This window comes from Mastacembelus armatus, chromosome 3 (genome assembly GCF_900324485.2).
Source record: "Mastacembelus armatus chromosome 3, fMasArm1.2, whole genome shotgun sequence".
Classification (NCBI taxonomy): Eukaryota; Metazoa; Chordata; class Actinopteri; order Synbranchiformes; family Mastacembelidae; genus Mastacembelus; species Mastacembelus armatus.
Genome location: NC_046635.1, coordinates 23,610,563 through 23,630,763, shown reverse-complemented (window position 1 = coordinate 23,630,763; position 20,201 = coordinate 23,610,563). Strand labels below are relative to the sequence as shown.

Sequence of the window (20,201 nt, the reverse complement as noted above, 5' to 3'; positions counted from 1 at the left end):
ATGTATCCCTCCTTTCCTGACTGCAATGATGATGCTCAATGACTATGAAAGAGAAGCAGATGGTAGCCCACACATAGACAGGCTGCTACTGTCGTTATTTCATATGATTGAGTGGGAGAATCAGTGCTCAAAATAACCTAAATCATCCTTTGGCAAGCAGGTATTTCTGAGTTTCACACTTCAAAACATATGGGATTTAACGGTTATAGATTTTGACATTAGTATAGTTTAACAAAATATTAAAGGAACTGGAAATAGCATTTTTCAGTAAGCTTCTTGCTATGAAAGAGGAGGTCCTACTTGCTGCCTGAGAATGCTTTTCTTGAATCCACTTTTTAAAATATTTCAGTCTCTTCAGGGATTAATACGGTTTATCTTATCATACGCCAGCATTTATCAGACAATCCAACTCTAAACAAGTGTGTTTTACTTTTATTCAAACTTTATATTTTCATTGTTTCTTCTTTTGTTTTACACATCACACGAGAAATGACAGAATAGTGTGTATAAGACTTTTTTTTTTTTTTCTTTCAAATCTGTCATTAGCCCAGTTAATATTCATCTTGTCTTGATGCATTTTGAGTGATATATAAAAATATTCTATTGGAACTTTACCAGGTTGGCAGACATGATTGAGTTATCTGGATTTTACTGCCATCACCTTGCCTATTACTTACTATTTGCATCAAAATTCTGTCTTTGCTGTCACATCTTGTTGTCAGTGTGCACGCTTATCAAATGCATACCCACATGGCTGTCCCACTCAGACTTTAGTCATTGTACCTCCATCTGTTTCGACCTGCTGGATCTACAGCTGCCAAGTTGACCCATGTCAGGAATCCTTTGGTCGCTGTGGTCCTTATCTGAGGCCTGTCCAGATAGAGAGAAGAGATGCAGTGTCAGTAAGCTCTCCTGGCATTGTTCCAGTCTATCGGTGAGGAGATTGGAGAGGCCTTCCTGTATCACTTCAGACACACCAGTGCATGCATTCAGATCTGCTTGAAAGACCACTGGAGTATGTCAGAGGGACAGACTGTGCCTCCAGGCCTATGAGATGTAAAATTCAAGAGATGCAGGCAGTTTGGTAGCTTAGCCAAGTTTAATCTTTCTGCTCAGTGCCCCTTGTTGAGTCGTGCATTTTTATGAGGTCCCAATGACAAAAAGCGGAGAGCCATAGCATGCATATTCAAGCCAGAGATGCTTCCCTCTGTCCTCCACTGTAACTAATTGTTACTGTGCCCAGCCAACCACTACTGCCCTGATTCGTCAGGCATTCACATAGCTTTACAGCAAAGTCAGCCTGCTGACAGGCTAAACTCTGCTCCTTAGAAAATGCGTGTACTCAGGTCGGTCGCCTCTATGTTGAGGGGGACTGTGTCAGGGAGAGTGTAGATAAACAGCAGGGTTGGAGAGGGCAGAGAGCACAAAGAGATTCACCAGCTGACTAAAATAGAGCGGGCATGTGTGTGCACAGGGCAGCTGATTGGGAGGATGTGGAGGGAGCAGATGCTGTTCTGAGGGAACCCTGAACAGAATACAAAACACCTGCCTACTATGACAGATTACCTGTGATCCTGGAGAGATACAGGAGCCGTTCAGCCCCAGTTTGAGATGTCACAGGAGGTATCTTTGGCTGACTTTTTCACAGATAGATTTTTTTCTACAAAAAGATGAAAGATTGAGCATGACCTGTGGCTTAAAATAGCCTTCTTGTGTTATCTACAGCTTTATGATGTGTAGAAAGAATTGTGACAGAAAGACACATTTCACCTTCCCTTTTCCATTTTTCCCCAAGCCCTGGCAGTGCCCCCCCCCCCCACACACACATCCCACATAGTATTAGTTCTTTATTCGATACATTCCTATAGGTATTGACTCTTTGCTACTGTCGACCCCTTTACAGTCGCTACATCTATAAAGCTTTCCGTTCTTGCACTGCACATTTTCAGTTTACAAATATGGCAGAGGTGGCAGATGTTTCCACTCAGAAGTCACAGTAATTATTGAAACAATGGCTCAGTGATTTGAGACAAGTGTGGATACAAGCAGGCTTCTCATTTTTAGTCAGCAACCATTTTTGCACAATGAAATGATAAGTGTTGCTGGCAGATTTGATCAATTTAGCTAGCTAGCTAATTAAACTAACAATTTTCTACTTTCTCCAGCTGTTTAATGTTTACAAATTGTATTATGTTATTATGTTTTAAAATAGAGGATAGTGCAAAAGGGATGCTAAAAAAGCACTTTTACACTTTTACATACATAATATTAGCTGCATCAGACACCACCTTGCAAATCTGTAAAATTTACAGCTCTTATATGCTATTTGTTTGCTGTCAAGAAGAAGAATTCAACTGTACATACTCAGACTTCATTGATATTTATGCAGTGCTAAAGTACAGACTATAAAGTACTATATACTCTTATACATAATTTTCAGCCACAACAATCCTGCAGAAGTAAATCTGTGCCCCTGTGACTGTCTTGGTGTGTCATGGTCAATCAGACCCACATCATGCTCTCAGCATAGATGAGAGATCATTACAGTCCCTTACAATAACACCTCAACATCCTCATGCACTCTAATTAATTAGGTAAAAACAACTCATGTGCTGAGAGCTGAGAGCTGTTCATGAGCAAGAGGAAAATAAGCCAAAGCATGCTGTCGTTGCTTTTTGCTTTCCTTCTCCCTTTCCTCCTTTTATCTACTCTATCTGCTTCTCTTTGTTTCTGTTAAGTCATCTGAGTTGGTTATGTACGAACAAAACATGACCAGCTGCAACATGTGCAAGAAAGACAGACAGTGTACATACACTGATTATACACTGAATGTACATACCGTCTTGGCATCTTGGAGACTTGAATTCAGCAAGCTGTTTCACAGGGACTGCTGTCCATTGTGGCTCAGCTGTAGGACACAGTTGCTGTAGGTTTTTTTTTTTTTTTTTTTTTTGGAAGCACATTCATGCTGCAAAAATCCTGTCCTGCCTGATCCCGGGGGAGCTCGAAGTTAAGATGTGGGTACTGAAGTAAAGTTACTATCACTTTTCTGAAAGAATATCTCGATTTGGTTTATGTTTTAAGACCACCTTATCATATGTTAGAAGACAGCTGTTTGTGTGAATTGAGTGTTGTGCCTTATGACAGAGAACAGAAAAGGAATAGAAGGACAGGCTTTGTGTGTGTGTGTGGGGGTGGGGGGGGCAATGGCTGTGTAGCTTACTGATTTGAAAAGTGACACAACAGCAACTGCACAGCCCCCTAGGGATGATCAGACCACTCACATTATTGATCAAGGCTCCCCACCTCCCCTTCTCCTCCAAATCTTTTCTAAGCAGATTGCTGACGATCAAGATTTATCACATGATATCCAATAATATTATCTCCCCAAGGAAGCGATGAGAAGCCTTGCGGTGTTTATTAGCCAAGGTTGAGCTCATAACAACCTCCACTCAAGTGGGCGAAACGACTGCAGCGGACAATTTCAAGAGTACAGGACTGAGTCATGAGGTTTGGGTGAAACCAGCATCTCATCTGCAGCACATCTAAGAAAAGAGACATTTTTAGTGCAAACGGCATACAATTTATGACAGATTCTCAACATTTATTTAGGTCAGGTATTCAGCAGTGTGACATGGATTAGATAAGAGGGAGGAAGACACAAAAGGAAGGTTGAGAGCAGTGGTGTTTGTGATGTCTACAGGTAGAGCTGTGCAGCTGTTAAGTATCTCAAATGCCAATTTCATTATGATGAGGCTACTTCAAGAGACTCCATGTTGCAAATATATAGCTTTATTCGACATCACTCCATCTAAATTTACCAAGATAGTGTTTCTTTACTAAATGGCTGCCATTTCCACCTCCCACAAGTGTGTCAGAGCTTTCTTGAGCTTGACAGCTTGAGGCGGAATTTGCAGATAGATGGAACAGGGCCTGATTGGGCTGTAGTTTGGACAGCTGCCCTGACAGACGCTCTGCGGCCCAGGTTTTGAACAGGAAGGAGGCCAAGCACTGCATAGGCTTCCCGATAGGCCTGTCTGACAAAATTTTCCGCATATGGACGTCTGTCCTGATATTTAGCATATTTATTGTTTAGTTTGTGGCGACAGAGCCTCAGACTGTACCCTTGAATTTGTGACATATTTTTAAATTATGCTTGAAATAAAATACTTTATTGGATTTTGCAAAGTATTATTAGATAGTTCATTGTCATCAGTCTTGTATTGTAGTCAACATTGATTAAGGACATGGGCCTGTAATTATGTTACTCCCCTATCTTCTTGGTTATAATATCCTTACTAATGGTGACACAACATTATCTAGGAGTGTCATTTATTTCTCAAGACATTCCTAGCATGTCTCCTACATCCGTTTGAAAGGTAATCATGTGCAGAAGTTTGATTTAGATCTACAGGGGTAATCATCCTGGTCACCTTCTGCAATCACAGTGGTGTAATTTTTCTGCTTAGAAGGGAAGTGAGGGATGTGGTGCGCAGACAGGGGAGCCTCCAGCCTTTCTGTCCTGCAATACAGTGGCAGAAATTAACAAGCCGCTGGTACCTATAACCCTGAATTTGAACTGTCAGTGACACATTAAATAGAGCAAATGAGCTGCAGAATAATGTCACCTGAGGCTGAGGTGTAAGCATGCCTCGCAGAAAAACACCCTAGCACCACAGAATTAATTTCAATGTATTTTTGTTTGTTCACATTTCTGATGATTGAGTCTAGTCAGCAGTGTTGCCATTTTTCAAAGTGTGTTTATAAAATGCTTACTGAGCAAGGTAAAGGCCAAATAGCAATGTGCTGCCAGGTGAGATGAATCAAAAAGCTGAGGCTCTGCCAGATGTTCTCAGAGAACATTAAGGAGCTGATCGGATTAGCGAAAGAAGCAGCTGGTCACCCAGATGTTTCAGGCATGTGTGTTAAGGTGGAGTCATAAGCCTCAGTGTCTTTGATTAAAAAGTCAGTAGTTATTTAGTCAAAACTCTTCAGATGGGTGGCAGTGAAGTAGACCACGAGATTGTTTAAGGGAAAAATTCAGTCAAGTCATATTTAGCTATAAAGTGCCTCTAGCAAACACTACATGTTTTAAAGGGCACAAACAGACAAGAAAGATAATAAAACAGAAAAATTCCAAATGGAGACAGAGATATAACCCCTGTGTGTGTGTAAATTGGGTTTCTCCTGGTTTGTTATTTTAATCCAAAGACAGCCATTACACTGTGATATCTGACATGGACAGATTAACCTTTATCATGGATGGAACAGGGCCTTCACAGCTATACAGCTGAATGGGCAAACTTAGACAGCTCACCAATATAGAACAAGGAGAAAGGGCATTTAAAGTGCTGTTTCAAATACCACCATCCTGGTGATTAAGCCCTTGCATGTTGAGCCTTGTGGCTAGCCTTTTCAAATCAAGGCAACGTTAGTTTTAATATTTTGCAGTCCTTTACTTTCTACGTCTGTTAGTCTAAGTGTCTTCGTAAGCCCACAGGACCTGACAATACTTCAAACACCTCAGCAAAGCAGCTGTGAAGGTCAGTCTCTTTGCAAGCAGGTTCTTTGTCATACAATATTCATCAAAGCCTAATTTCAAATGAAAGAGACATGACATGTAGAGCTTAAAATAGGGAATGTCAAATGTAAGAGGATGAGCAAAGACTGCTTCAACAGTGGGATGGTGGATAATTCCTATAAATGATCTTGTCTCACTGTACAAAGGTCTGTACACAAACTTTTATTTCAAGTGGGATTTATACATGGTGAGAAATCCTGTTGAACTCAAATCAAAATGCTCTGTAGATAATATACAGTTTGTCCTTAAGGGCAATGAGGTTATTCTAGTGCTTTGCACTGAAAAAAAAAAACATCTCCTTTGAAAATATTTCTTGAACCTCTAAAAAAAAAAAAAAAAAAAAGCCTTATACTCCTTCCTATTGGCTCTTTCCTGGTAATAAGAGAATTGAGGCTTATTTTACTGCACTCTCTGGAAGTCTCCATGGATAAGAACGGCAGCTAAATGCATAAACTCTCAAGTCATATTTGGACTGGATTAACTACACCTGTATTTGCAGTCCCATCCATATCGGGCATGCCAGTAATTTTTACAGTCACACCAGTAAAAATTCAGTCCCCTTTTCTATCCTCTCTTAAAAACCCAGTAAAAATAACCTTAAATGAAACTAGACCTGTACAAACTGATGTCCCTAAGGTTGTTGGCAAACAACTTCCCTCCCAAAGCACATGGCTGAGAGCCATCTGCTCAAATTCTACTTGAAAGTGGAGAAACATTCAGTTTACCCCAAACGAGATCTGAGTCTTTGCTATGCTGGTTTATCATTATTAAAAAGTGTCAAAGATCAAATTCTGAAAATAATGCGTGTCATATTTTTGTCATGCTATTAATACTTAAATGAAAGAAAAGCTAAGGCTCATCTCATCTCTTCTTATTTTGTGTTGCAGAAACAGCAGATTGTTTGTCCCATTTGTATGTCACAAAATGTATTTCAAGTGAATTCAGATTTTACAGAAGGCAGATGTGGTTTATACTGTAAGTTAATGTACACTATATTGTACATATTTTCTGTTTAGGTGTTTTCAAATTCCTCATATGTATACACATACTGTAATATAATGATCTGTATTTGAACCCATCCCAGTCTAAAGAATAGCTGTATAATTGTTAATGGTCTCTGGAGAAATGAACACTGGAAAAAGAATAATAATAGAGGGGAAATAAAAATCAGTATTACAGCCAGGATTTCATCCAAATTTCCATAAAGAGGTGCAGAAAAAATATGAATTCTATCCACCAACATTGTGCAAGCATTCTAAGTTGAGTGCATCTCTAAACAGCTGGTGGTACTATCATATCCATTTACATTCTCCAGCATGAACATGCACTATATGTCCATTGCCCTAATTCTGTCTGAATATTAAAGTGGAAGCAGGGATTGATCCCTGCATAATGTCAATAGATATTTTAAACAAACAGGTCTGTGTTTATGTCTCTGTGCAGACACATCCAGCTGATTAGGTCTGCAGCTGACGTAGATGCTCATCAAAGCTGTCATTACTAACAAATGAAAATAGCTCTGCTGTATGTCCACTCATTTTGAATATGGACACTACTGCAGGCTGAACTGACACCCTCATCACCTTTACAGATGACATCAAGGTCAGCAAGTCTGTATTCATTAACTAGGATCCACAGCAGTCATTAAAAGATAAATGGTTTGTTTCTGAGATTATGAGGGCTGATATATATATATATATATATATATATATATATATATATATATACACATACATACATACATACATACATACATGCATACATATATACACATACATACATACATATATACACATATATATATACATATATATATATATACACACACACACATATATATATATATATATAAACACATATATACATATATATATATATATGGTGACAGTTGCTCCTGACATAATTAATTGTATTGCATTTTCTGTAATTGCATTGTTGACTGGCCTATAGGTATGTGCAGTTTATTTGCCCATACCAAAGTATAATTATGGACTTCATTGCAACTGATAACAACCATTTGATAAGGTGATGATACTTGGATCGGCTGGGTCAGTTCATCACTTTGGTGCAGACTGATCTACAATTACATTAACAACTATTGGATGGACTGCTATGAAATTTGCATTGGTGAATTGTAATGACTTTGGCAGTACTAATGACATTCACATCTGCCTCCGCTATACTTCGCATTTCACTAATTAACATAACTGTTAAATATCACCATTGGAACATTAACATTGGGAACAAGCTTATTTTTGATATTTATCAATATAAACATACAACCAGTGCAGATGCTACTTGGGCCAAGTTGGTTGAAGCTTTGATATGAAAACCAGAAGCTCATTAGAAAAAAAACTAAAACAAAACCAAAAACAAAAACAAAACCAAAAACCAAATACACCCTTTGTCTTTAGGCAATACATCAGCCATTTTGTCCTTTCTGTGACCATGTTGCATACTTTAACTTTCTATTCAGTATGATAGATGTCTGAGACAAAAAATAACTGCATTCAAAACACAAAAAAGCATTAACAGAATGACCACCTGAATCACAATAACATCACATGCCGAAGGGAATTTGTATAATTGAGGCTTGGGTGATTCACCGCACAGACTCAGTGCCAATAGGAAATAGGGCCTAGAGGCTCTGTACTGTTAGTTCAGGTCTCTGAGTTTGAGCAGAGCAGAGGAGAGGGGAGGGGAGGGGAGGCTGAGTTAATATGCTTCCTACTCTATGTAGAGCATCGCTCATTGATAAACATGATCTGCATTCACTGCCTTAGAAAATGTCAGGAATCGACCAGAGAGCTGACTCAGGAGCCCTGGCCACACAAAAACTCAGGTAGTGAAAGGACACATAATCCATTTTAACACAGCGATTCAGAAGTTCTGTATTTGGAATACAGAGAACTACTGTTTCTTTGGTTCCTATTTCATTTCTCATTAGATTTCATTACTTTTCTGAGGTTGCTGAATTAGTTCACACTGAGCAAGACTAAAGGAGAGAACAAAGGTGGAAGAGATGAATTCCTTTTAAAGTTATATTACACCTTTTTACAGCTTTTAGAAAGTTTTTTGAAACTGTTGTTGTGCATCTGTTCAGACACCCAAAGGTGTACAGATGTTTGCTGATAACCAGGCACCATCAAGGTGAAACACTAACAATGTTAATAGTGTGAGCAGGAGCATTGGTAATTATATTACTCCAACACTAGCCAATAAGGAAGTAAATAGTCATCATCTGAAGTAAAATGAATTGAACTGAATTGATCAGTGTTAAAATTCCTCACTATGGAGTGTACAGATAAATAAATTGACCTTATACCCTTTTTTCTACATTTTCTCCAAGAGCTCACATTTTACTGTTTGTGAGAAACATGTTTTTCATTAAACTGTTTACTGCAGGATGGAAGGTGAAGCGTGTTGTTGATTTGAAGTCAGAAGTGTTTCTGTTTGTTTGCTCGGCATTAGCTTTCTGGTTATCAAAGTGAGAGCAGAGTTCATTAATTGTTCCACACCAGAGGCCTTACAATCACATTGTCATTTTCTAATTTGGTTTAGCCTGTGCCACTGCTTTTAGCCATACTTCCCCGCTTTGTTTTCCAAATCTAATTAGAGATTGCAAAATGAGCAAATGTAACAAATGACTCATTCACATACATAATGAAACAGACGGCAAAGTGCAAGCCCTTTTCATGGCACATTCAACAAAACACACTGAACAGGTTACCTAAGCTACAAATATAACATGGCACACAGACAACATTGCAAAAACATAGAATTTTAAGTGTTCCTGACAGATAAAGGTAGGGTAGGCAATTTTGTTCAGAAGCCTTTTTTGGCACATTTATATATATATATATATCTCTTTCCATTGTAATGGAAATAAATTAAATGCACTGACACCATAAAGAAAGAAGTATGTGTTTATAACTACAGCTACCGAGCTACTGTATGTCAGAGAACGTTCCCACGGCAGCTTTTGTTCGCAAATTGAAGACTGTATTTCAGAAAGCTACAACTAAAAAGAAGAAGGAATTAAACCAGAATTCATTTTGGTGGGGTTTTTCAATGATGGTGACCGCAGGCGGCGGACTGGGGCGGGGGGTACCGTTTACCTAGGGCCCTCACAAAGCCTGGAATGAAAAGAGTGTTTTGTATCGCATCTTTTAAACTTCTAATTTTCAATATAGTAGTTAAACATATTTATTATCTTTGTCTTATACCATAGGAAAAATATGCGTGAGAGATACTGATCAAGTGAGCATGGGGGCCCACCAAGAGGGTTTATACACAGGGCCCAGAATTTCGTGCTACGCCCCTGATGGTGACAACTGAGGGAAGAAGAAATGGCTGAGAAGCAATGTCATGGGGCGCATAATACTGCTAGCCAGATCAGTTTCCTTTTTGTGGGGCATGATTTGTTATTTTCCTGGAATCTGTAATGTTAGCTAAAAAAAAAAAAAGAAAAAGAAAACTATTCTTAATATTACTCGCATGAAAAAAAATGAACTCATATTCTTCAAGAGTCCAGAAACACAACTTTGAGTCAATGCTAATATTGCTCTGTGTCTAACAGAAAACATGCCCATCCGCTTCAGCACACACTGCTCCCTTCACCCAAAAGGAATGATGGCACTGGATGTAAATCATGGTTGTGGAAACATCCAACATTTTTCTTAGAATACTGGTTTGCCACAGTATCAGTATTGGTATTCCAGCATATGCTTTGGGGTTAGGAAATAATATGGCCTAATAAAATATGCCATTATATCCAGTGAGTTCTTATTTCTCGCTTTGTATTTGGCATTTCAATGCATCTAAAGAGTGATGGAGGAGACCAACTATAATATGTAATAATGTAGCATTATACTATTTGGTGCTTTTAGCCATAATGACTTACACTACAGAGACATTTTTGGCCTCACTATGTAAGTGCCTGGTTCTACAAGGCTGCAGTGATTCTACACATTGCACAGTAGGAGTATCTCACTGCCTTTATTGAATCAGGTGAAATGTTATGGAGCTGATTTATGCACTTAAATTGCTTATTAAATAGAAGCTTCTTGGTGCAACAATCTTCTTTTTGAGCATTTTAGGGTTAACTGCCTAGCTTGAGTAACATGTTCAGGGGCGCTTTTAGCCAAAAATTGAGATTGCTCCTCATTCACTTTCCTTGCCCACATTTTCCCATCTGGAATTTCCCATTCAAACCTCTGACCCTCCAATTGTACAACTACTTCTCTAACCTCTACTGCACAGCTGCCCAATTTTACATAAAACATAATGTCCAAAATTGTCCCCTGCTGGGAGATAATCTAAAGTAAATTACCACTATCATCTCTATCAGACTTAATGTGGTTTCATCCACACTACTGAGTGATATTATAGCTTTTGTTAAATGTTACTATCATTAATGACAGGACGTAACTCTCATCGTGCTGCTTTAGAACCGCTCTGATCGAACTAGATCATTTGTTATGCTCATCATCTCATCAATCAACTCCCTTTCTAAAACTACAGAGCATTAGTGTGGGTTGTCTCAGCTTCAGAACAGCCACTGTAGCACTCTCTGACCGTAACTGTAGATGGACTGCCTGACTGGCAAGCTGTCTGACTTGTTTATCCACCAACTAACCGGCTGACTAACTTTTGAACTCCTTGTTTAGCAGCTGCCTGGCTGGTTGACTACCCAACAGACACTCTTGCCTTACTGAATAGTTAAGCAACTGACTGACTTTGTGATTGCTTTACTGGCTGGCTGATTGGCTGCAGGTTTGACATGCTCACTGGACGTGACCCAAATCAATTTCAAGGAAAGCAGCAGTTGCTTTGGTAGAGAACTGAGCCCAATTGGCAGAAGGAGCACTAATTACCATCAGGAGCCACAGATACATGTTTTGGTTGGAGGTCTCGATTCCTTGCGTTCCTCTGAATGCTGATTGCATTCCAGTGTGGGAGCAGACCTTCTCGCTGGCCTACAGATGAGACTAAGGCCCACTCTGTTTTGTTCCAACATCACAATTCTCAGAGAGCACAGGGATGAAAGATAGCTAGGGGGGAAGTAATGGAGCTGTTGACTTTGTTGTAATTAAAGAAGACAATGACTGAAGTTGTTAATCAGCCAGATGAATGTCTCTTGCTTTTTCCTTTGAGTATGGATAGGAATTCAGTATGCACAAAGATGATGAGAGAATTACACTCCCCTCCCTGCATTAAATACGATCTTAGGACGTGCATGTTTTATCAGGATTATACACCACTTTGAAAAAAGATCTGTACTTTTTTGAGTCCTTGTCTGAATGGCTATTCCTACTATTTGTGTGGCAAAAGATTTCATAAAGTACTAACACAGTCATGGAATGTTGAAAATAATCCCCTACATATATTTATCAAGGCCTCTCCATATAATCCGAAAAGTAAACATATCCTGTTTGTTTATCTGACATTTTTCCCTGGTTGGTGATCGATGTCTAAGAGTGTAGTGATTAACTGTCAGGCATTTGCATGGTGTCCTTTCAGTATATCCCTCCAAAGAGAGTGGGGCCTGAAGCGTTGCTAACAGGAGATCGCTTAATTAGAGAGCTGGACCAGGGAGGGAATGTGATGATTATGTATTTCAGCTTTCTATCTCGAGTTGCCCCCCCCTTGGTAATTGATGCTTCTGCCCTTTCCAATGCCAGCATGGCTGCTCTGACCCAGCCTGAACCTCACTTTTCACATCAACTTGGGCTCCATTCACCATTTGCTCCTCTCTGCTGGTTAGAGCTGTATAAAACACACAGTAGTCATGGTATTTGTGTATTCAAAGTGAACTACTTAAGGATAATCCTGGTGACAAATTATATTTTCCTTAGCGTCAAAAAAACCAATGGAAAAACCAAAATTAAGAATGAACAAACTATGTTTCATAATCTCACTATTTTCTAATATGATTGTCTCAAGTCTTTGCCCCCTCACCTTTCAACTAATTACATGTGCCCCGACACTCTTTGCAAGCTCAACAACTGCTACAAGATTGAGCTCCTGCTAGCTATTGCAAATTGAAATTAAACCAACTAGATGCTGATTTAAACAAAGCAGGTGTTACCACTGGAGAGAAAGTTACTGCATCTCTTTGCTCCTCATTAAGTTATGTGCCTTTTTTTGCATCTTTAGAAAGAAAATTCAACATCTCTAAAACATAATGGGATACTTGCATTATTGCTAGCGTATAAAATATTTTGGCTTACACAAGATTAAACACCAGAGCAACATTCAGAAACACCACTTAAAGCCACATTTCACAAATGAGGAGGTTTGGGTTTAATGAGGAATTAGACCTTGTTTAAACTGTTATGTGCATAGTTCTGGATGAAGCACTGCATCGTAACATTTTTTTTCATATTTTTGATATATTTGTGGTCTATGTAATCAGGTACCTCCTCACTACATATTTGTACAAGCTTGTACAAGCTTGAAACATGCAACCAACGCAAACCTCCAGTCCTTTTCTGTGTTCTACAAGCCACTTGGTGCCTACATTTGCCATATTGAACATATTAATATCATTTCACTTTTTGCATCTCACAGCTCCGTCCACTCTTTTCTGAGCACTTTGATATGTAATAATATATATCATACTTTTTTCTCATAGATTCCTGGATGCAGTGAAACTTTGAATTAGCCACTGAAAATTCAATATCCTCCTGCTAAAATCTCACCACTGCCCCACATTAATTAATCATATTATTATTAATAATACTATTAATCCTCAAACATTTAAGATATATGCACATATATTTGTGACTTTTTTAAAATGTAGGTCTTCATTAGGATTGTGTGTACTTTAATTATTCTTTGTTTTAGTATATGTGGAGTCAGTAACCTTAGCTACATTTTTACTGCAACACTGGCAGCAGATCGACAAATGCCCTCATCAATATAATAGTATACCAGGTCATGGTCATTCAACAACAACTTGGCATTACATATGGAGAAGATTTCAGATCTGACATTTGTGGAGGTCATCATGGACAGACATTTTACTGACAATGAAATTTTGTGATGCTCGTAAACCATTTGTAAGACCAATTACACATCTTGCATAAGGCAATAATATGATGTCTTAGACAAATTATGTTTCAATCCGTATTTATAAAAAAATTAGTTTGAAACATTTCTGTCAGTCTCACCTATTAATTGTGATATATATGATTCATTTCTCATTATTGTATAAATTTAAGATATTAACTGTGAGTCTGAGAGAAAGTACACTGAGCCAACATCTACAGCACAGTGAGATGGATAAAATGAGGCATGTGGTGAGAGGAGGGGGGAAGTGAAAAGGAGGGAGCAAGTGGGAGATGGCAACAAACTGAGGAGATGTAGTGAATCAATGTGCTTGTCACATCTCCATCCCTTGGGATCCATGTTTTTTAATCTAATTAGCCAGCCGGGCCTTTGTGTTACCTGTCTATCAGCAGTAGCGTCTCAAGGTCAGATCCTCCTTCAGAGGTCTGAGTAGAACACACCACTCCTGTTGGTATTCAATTACAGCTTAGCCTTAGACTCTCACGCTCCACATCAGACTTCTCTGTTCAACAAAGCATCCAGTGGAAGCTCTAAGTGTGTCTTCATATGAATTTCAGCTCTAAAAACAACACACACACACACACACACACACACACACACACACACACACACACACACACACACACACACACACACACACACACACACACACACACACACACACACACACACACACACACACACACACACACACACACACACACACACACACACACACACACACCTCTTACAGTTTGGAGGAATATTTTAGAGCCGTGCAGAGCCCTGCATGTAATCTCAATCAGTCAGTCCATCAACCAGTTAAAATATTATGAGTAAACATCTCTACATAAATCTGTCATTGAACAGATGGATAAGCAAGTCAAACCTTGATCATCTTTAATATATAATAATCACTGAGTTGACTGCCTGAGATCATGAAAGCATCATGGGTTCTTTTTCTTGTGAAGAAATACTGAACTGTTTTATTTGTGGCCTGTTTGTTCTGATCCTTGTATGTAAATGTAAACTTGATGTACCCTAGCTTTGAATGAGTGTTAAGATGACAGGGTTTGATTTCTATTGGAATATAGGAATCAAACAAATAGCAGATGTGTGACTACTCATGCTGTAAAGTACATTAGGTCAACCAACTTATCTTTGAATTATAAAGATTTCATATTCAATTGATCTCGGAGAGCAGCCAAGCATCAGCTCTGGTTCCTGTCTTTCCTGACTTTCCACTTTCAATGTAAAGTCTCATTACTGCCAAACTTGAACTGCATTATAAAACGGTTGCATTGTTGAGGCATTTTATTTTTGTCCAATAAAATAACCAAACAGTGAGAAGTCGTGCTAAGCTTTGATGTGAGGTCTGTTGCTGAAAATGCTGGCCATGTCAAGAAAGATCTGCTAAACACCTGGAGACCAATGGATCAAACACACACTAAAAGCTTAAAGCACAATGAAAAAAAAGCTTAGTGGATCAGCTTGGAGCCCCTTACCTATAAGATTAGATTATATAATAATCCCTGCTGGGAAATTGAGTTGTTACGTTATCAGACAGGAACAACACATACAGGCTTCTTTAAAGACAGGCAACTACTCTCAACAATCAACCTATAATTAAAACATGATGTGCAGATAATCCAATGGTATTTAAATACATAAAAGAAAAATACTAATTAAAGTACAAAAAATTAAAAAAAATAACTAAAGCAAACCTAAATATGGAAAATAAAATATATATTAAAATTTGTACATAGTAAATTTTCCTCCTATACTGCTCTTGATTTTATGTAAATATATATTTATTTTAATAGCATTCAAGCTCCCTTATCATAGACATAAATAGGATAAGTATGTAACTACAATTTTAAAAAATACATGAATATTTTTTTAGGGAGTTTTCAGTTGGATATCATGGTCAACAGATATCACTCCATGGAATTTAATCACTGAAAAAAATATGCTGATAATATCAAGAGAAGCCAGTGAAAGTACCAGATAAAGCTAGCTGACATGCTGATTGGAGTTAGGTTAATAAAAGTGACTCTAAAGTGCCTGTAGGTGTGAATGACTGTGAGAGTTTGTATGTCGATTCTGTGATAGACTGGCAAATTGTCCAGAGTGTAACCTGCCGCTTAACGTGTTTCAGCTGGGACTGGCTATATCCCATTGAGTTTGAAATGGACTAAGCAGTATAGAGAATGGATGGATGGATGGATGGATGGATTGAAAAAGAACAATATAGAAATCCTCTGTAAACAGTTTACATTAAAAAGAACACAAGTTCTTTCATGTCCATTTTCTATAGAAAGTGTGTGCAATTGCAAACATCCTGTAAATGTAAGGTCAAGGGTTCAATCCCTGTACTAGTCCTTCAACAGTAGTGTGTCTAAGTGCTTTTGAGCAAAACATTGAACATGCTCACTGAAGCTTATACACTCGAATTTATCACTTCTCTGTTAGTGTCACAGTCACATGTCAGACTAATTTTTGTTTTCGAACCACCTCAGGCAACAGAGGACTTATCTTCCATCCTAAACTGGAAAATGCATTTCTATTGCAAGCTTTGGGATGTCCTTTTCTCCTCTAAGTTACATCTTATTTCCTGTCATCTTTTCCTTCCTATATCCAACCCTGTCATGTTCACTAAACATGGATCCCTATTTCTCTGCCCTTTTGTCTTCTTTCCTGTCTCCATCATCCATAATCGTTTTGGTCTCACAGTAATATATTAGAGCTCTGTGACCTCTAGCCACCCTATCTGCTGTTAAGGTGGAAGATATTTTAGTGTGGACTCAAATTGCACACAGAGCCAGAGTGAGATAGTGGGGATAAACTGGACTTTATTGACCAAAGTTTGATTATAATAAGGAAACACAATGACAGGGATGCAGATAGGAAAAACAGGGACACTGTTAAGCAGACTACATATGGTGTATATTATATTAGTATTAACTAAACAAAAGGTAAAACTAGAAGACCCCAAAAATAAAGCAAGGTCCAACACTAACATAATATTAAAGTACGATATGGAAACACAGGTAAAACGGAAAGACACTAAGAAGTAGTTTTACTGTGTCCAAATCAGACTGCTTTTTTGGTAATATTCTTTACTTTTACCTCAAATACTAAAAGAAACAATGTTTCCACCTGGCTCAGTAGGATGTAAGTCAAGTATATCTTATTCACTCTCAAATCACATATAGATTAAATCATTTTCTTAAAATTGGTTGCTACCAGAGCTGATTAAAGCGCCCTACCAAAGCTATTTTAACAGCCCATGTCCAAATTGGACCACCTGCATTTGTTTGCTGCATCCACATGGCACTGCTTAGAGATTGTGCAGTAAAAGCTTATTAATTTTTGTCTTTCAGTGACTGCAAGTTGTCTCTTTTATCCAGGCATCTTACTTACCTGTTTACTTCCTAGCTATTTTGTTACATTATCCCATGCTTTCATTGGCTAGACAAAATGGCATCAATTTAGCTAAAAAACACATTCACGTGTGTGGAGTTTCAGAGTATAGTAAAAATAAATGCAGAATTTAGAGGGGGAAAGAGCAACATTCAAGAGTAACTCAGGTTCTCTCATGGCTTTAATTTATCAATGCCCTTTTTGTTAAAAAATCTAAGCAAACATCTATGTAAACATGAAATTTGACAAAAAAATTGTTTAATATATGCACATTACTGCCTCCAACCATTATGGTTGTTACTGAAAACAATCCCCACAAATAGGCTAGAAAATGTGTCAGAAAAGATGTGATTGACTTTGGATAATAGTAAGGAAAAAGTGGTCAGTTTTGGACACAATTACTTTAAGGAAATGGCTACAGCAAACAACTAAGTGACAAGGGAACAAGTGAACAGATATCTAGACTGATTCCCAGGGCAACACTAGACAAACCTCAAAAACACAGGTAACATAGGAAAGAATAACCACCCAGATCGATGACAAACAAACAGACAAACAGCTAACGATATCAATGAGAAACAACTATCCAAACAAAGGGGAAGAGTCCAATGGAAACTGTCAGGAAACTGAGTAGTTTTCAATCAACAAACTGGAAATTGTTCAACATGACAAGGTCAGAAGATCTCACAGGCAAACGGATTTGTGTGTCATCAGTATACAATAAAGAGAGATATTTTCTATGAATACTGTGCCCCAGGGAAAATGAAATTGGTCCCATAACTGACCCATTAGGTACACCATGTTCAACATCAGATAAAATATATACAGTAGTCCTAAGACAGAAGAAAAAACACTTTAAAAAGGTAGCCTAGCAATATCCCCACCCATAACCTCAGTCTATCTAACACAATACTGGGATTGGTTGTGTCTAACGCTGCGTTTAGGTCCAGAAGTATAAGGCCTGCACATATAGGATCCACCCAAGGGTTATTAACCAGTGTATTCATAGTTGCGGTTCAAAAAGTTCAAATAAATAAATAATAAAAGAAAAAATGTAAGAAATCAGGGGCACAATTTCTATAGAAAAACAGCAAACACAGACCACCAGATTCAGTCTATTTGAGAGAAAAAAAAAACAAAAACAGAGGACAAAGAGAAAGAAAATTATGGGCTCCAAATTATCTCTAAAATAAAAAGAAATAGTGTGCTCTCACATCCTTAACCATATTATTACAGGGGATGAAGAAGTCCCTCATTTCATTTATTTTATGTATTATTTATTTTGCCAGGTAAAAGCTCCACTGGCTTTAAAATCTCTTTTACAGTAGGGTCCCTATAATGTACTTGGAGACCTGATTTCTTTCATCTACGCTCTGCTTTCTTACATTCCCTTTTACAGTTACAAATATTATGAGTCAATAGTACAACTTCCCTCACTGTAACAGTCCTACCCTCCCAGGTGTAAAGCTTTATCTGATTGATGGGAGGCAGCCAGGTAATGGTGATAGCAGTGACTTCATTTGAATGCGACATGCATGGCCACGTTTACACATGATTGAATTTCTTAATTAGTGTTTCATTCAGATGCCTGTGCCTCTTTTCTCTACAGGATCAAATCACTGTTATTACGAGTCAAACCACAGGGAGTGAGGAGGACTGGGATGTGCTGCTGGTGTCTGAGCTCTCCAAAAGTTATCAGCACATGAATGTTGAGGAAGTTTCCAAACTAAGTGATACAGCCTACAAAAATCAGTGAATAATAATAGGACCAAGTAATCTTTCTTATGAGCTGTACAGTATGTCTATATATCTCGTATACTAGCTGTATGAATGAATAAAACAGCAGCATGAAGCAATTACTCATGTTTTGAAATAGAGGAGTAAAATGAGAAGTGCTGATGTGTTTTTGGGGGACAGAAACGTCTCTACAGAGCTTTAAGATCAGAATCCTTCACCTGAACTGGGAGTAGTCTGACAGATGTGACAAAGTGAGCCTCAACCAGGATACATATTCATTTTCAAAGCATTTGTACTGAAACTATAAGTTAAAAAATACTTTTCTTGTGTGCTCATGGTAACTTAATATACCAAGAGCATTTATCCCTTCCTCTTTATAGAGTGCACTCAGCTTCACCCATTTCACAGACAACTTCCACTTTTAAAAACACTTGCTTAAAATGGCCATGTAAAATATATATGGCACATCCACTGGTAATAGGGACATTGCCATCAATGAAATATTGAAGACCTTTTTAGGCATAAAAATGGCTGCTTCACCTGTGGGCTTTTATGGCCACTGTGATCTTGGCTGGCTGTCAGCGCAGAAAAGCTAATGGAGAATACACACGCAATGTCACACACTCTCTTTCTTTACACACACACTTTCTGTGTTGCAATTTCATTTCCCCAAACAGACCTTTGTTTTTTTTAATACCACATATATATTTTTTTCAATCTGCACCAAAGTGATGGACTGACCAACCAAAATACCACTACTGCTATTCCTACAGCCAAGCATAGCTAAAAATACAGGCAAAAAGGCCATATGTCCAGGCCATTTCTTCAACCTCTTACTGTATGTCACCAATTACTAGTGTGGAAGTATTACAGGACAGGAGGTCCTATCACTTTAACATACAGGAGTGCAGACACAGCTATCAATCTAAATGAACAAAGGCATAATGGATTACAGCACTGACCCTGACAGCACCCTGTCAACACCTGCAGGAGGCCTGCACTGGTTATGTACCGGCCAAGTATTTAAGAGTGCTATTAAAAGTGATGATACAAAGCGATCAAGTGATATTATGTCACCACTGAGTCTGAAAAAATTACATTCAACATTTCAGTTTACCAGAGGGCAGAGATTGAATCAGCTGAATCACTCATGTGTAAAGTGTGTAATGAAATTTTCCTAAAAATACTGAAAATATATTTGATATTGTTTCTCACAGATCTCTTTATTCATCGCAGGGTAATGTGAATTTACCTACTCAAATTGGAACACCACCACAGACGACACTGACCTTAAACTGAACGAGTTAGACCTGGTACCACTTCACATTGGTAGTTATTGTGCCTCCTCCACAAGACTGAAGTGTTTATTTATGAAAAACTAAATGGGATTTTGTCTCTTGTTCTCAAT

The 20,201-nt window shown here is 38.2% G+C and overlaps 1 long non-coding RNA gene across 1 annotated transcript in view; it reads right to left on the bottom strand.

Annotated features, from left to right (window-relative positions):
• Nucleotides 1-20,201, bottom strand: part of LOC113122531 (uncharacterized) — a 50,717-nt gene that overhangs the window by 7,127 nt on the left and 23,389 nt on the right. Inside the window, exon 2 of the long non-coding RNA XR_003294866.1 lies at nt 784-870. This is a non-coding gene — a long non-coding RNA (uncharacterized LOC113122531). The remainder of the gene's footprint in view (nt 1-783; nt 871-20,201) is intronic.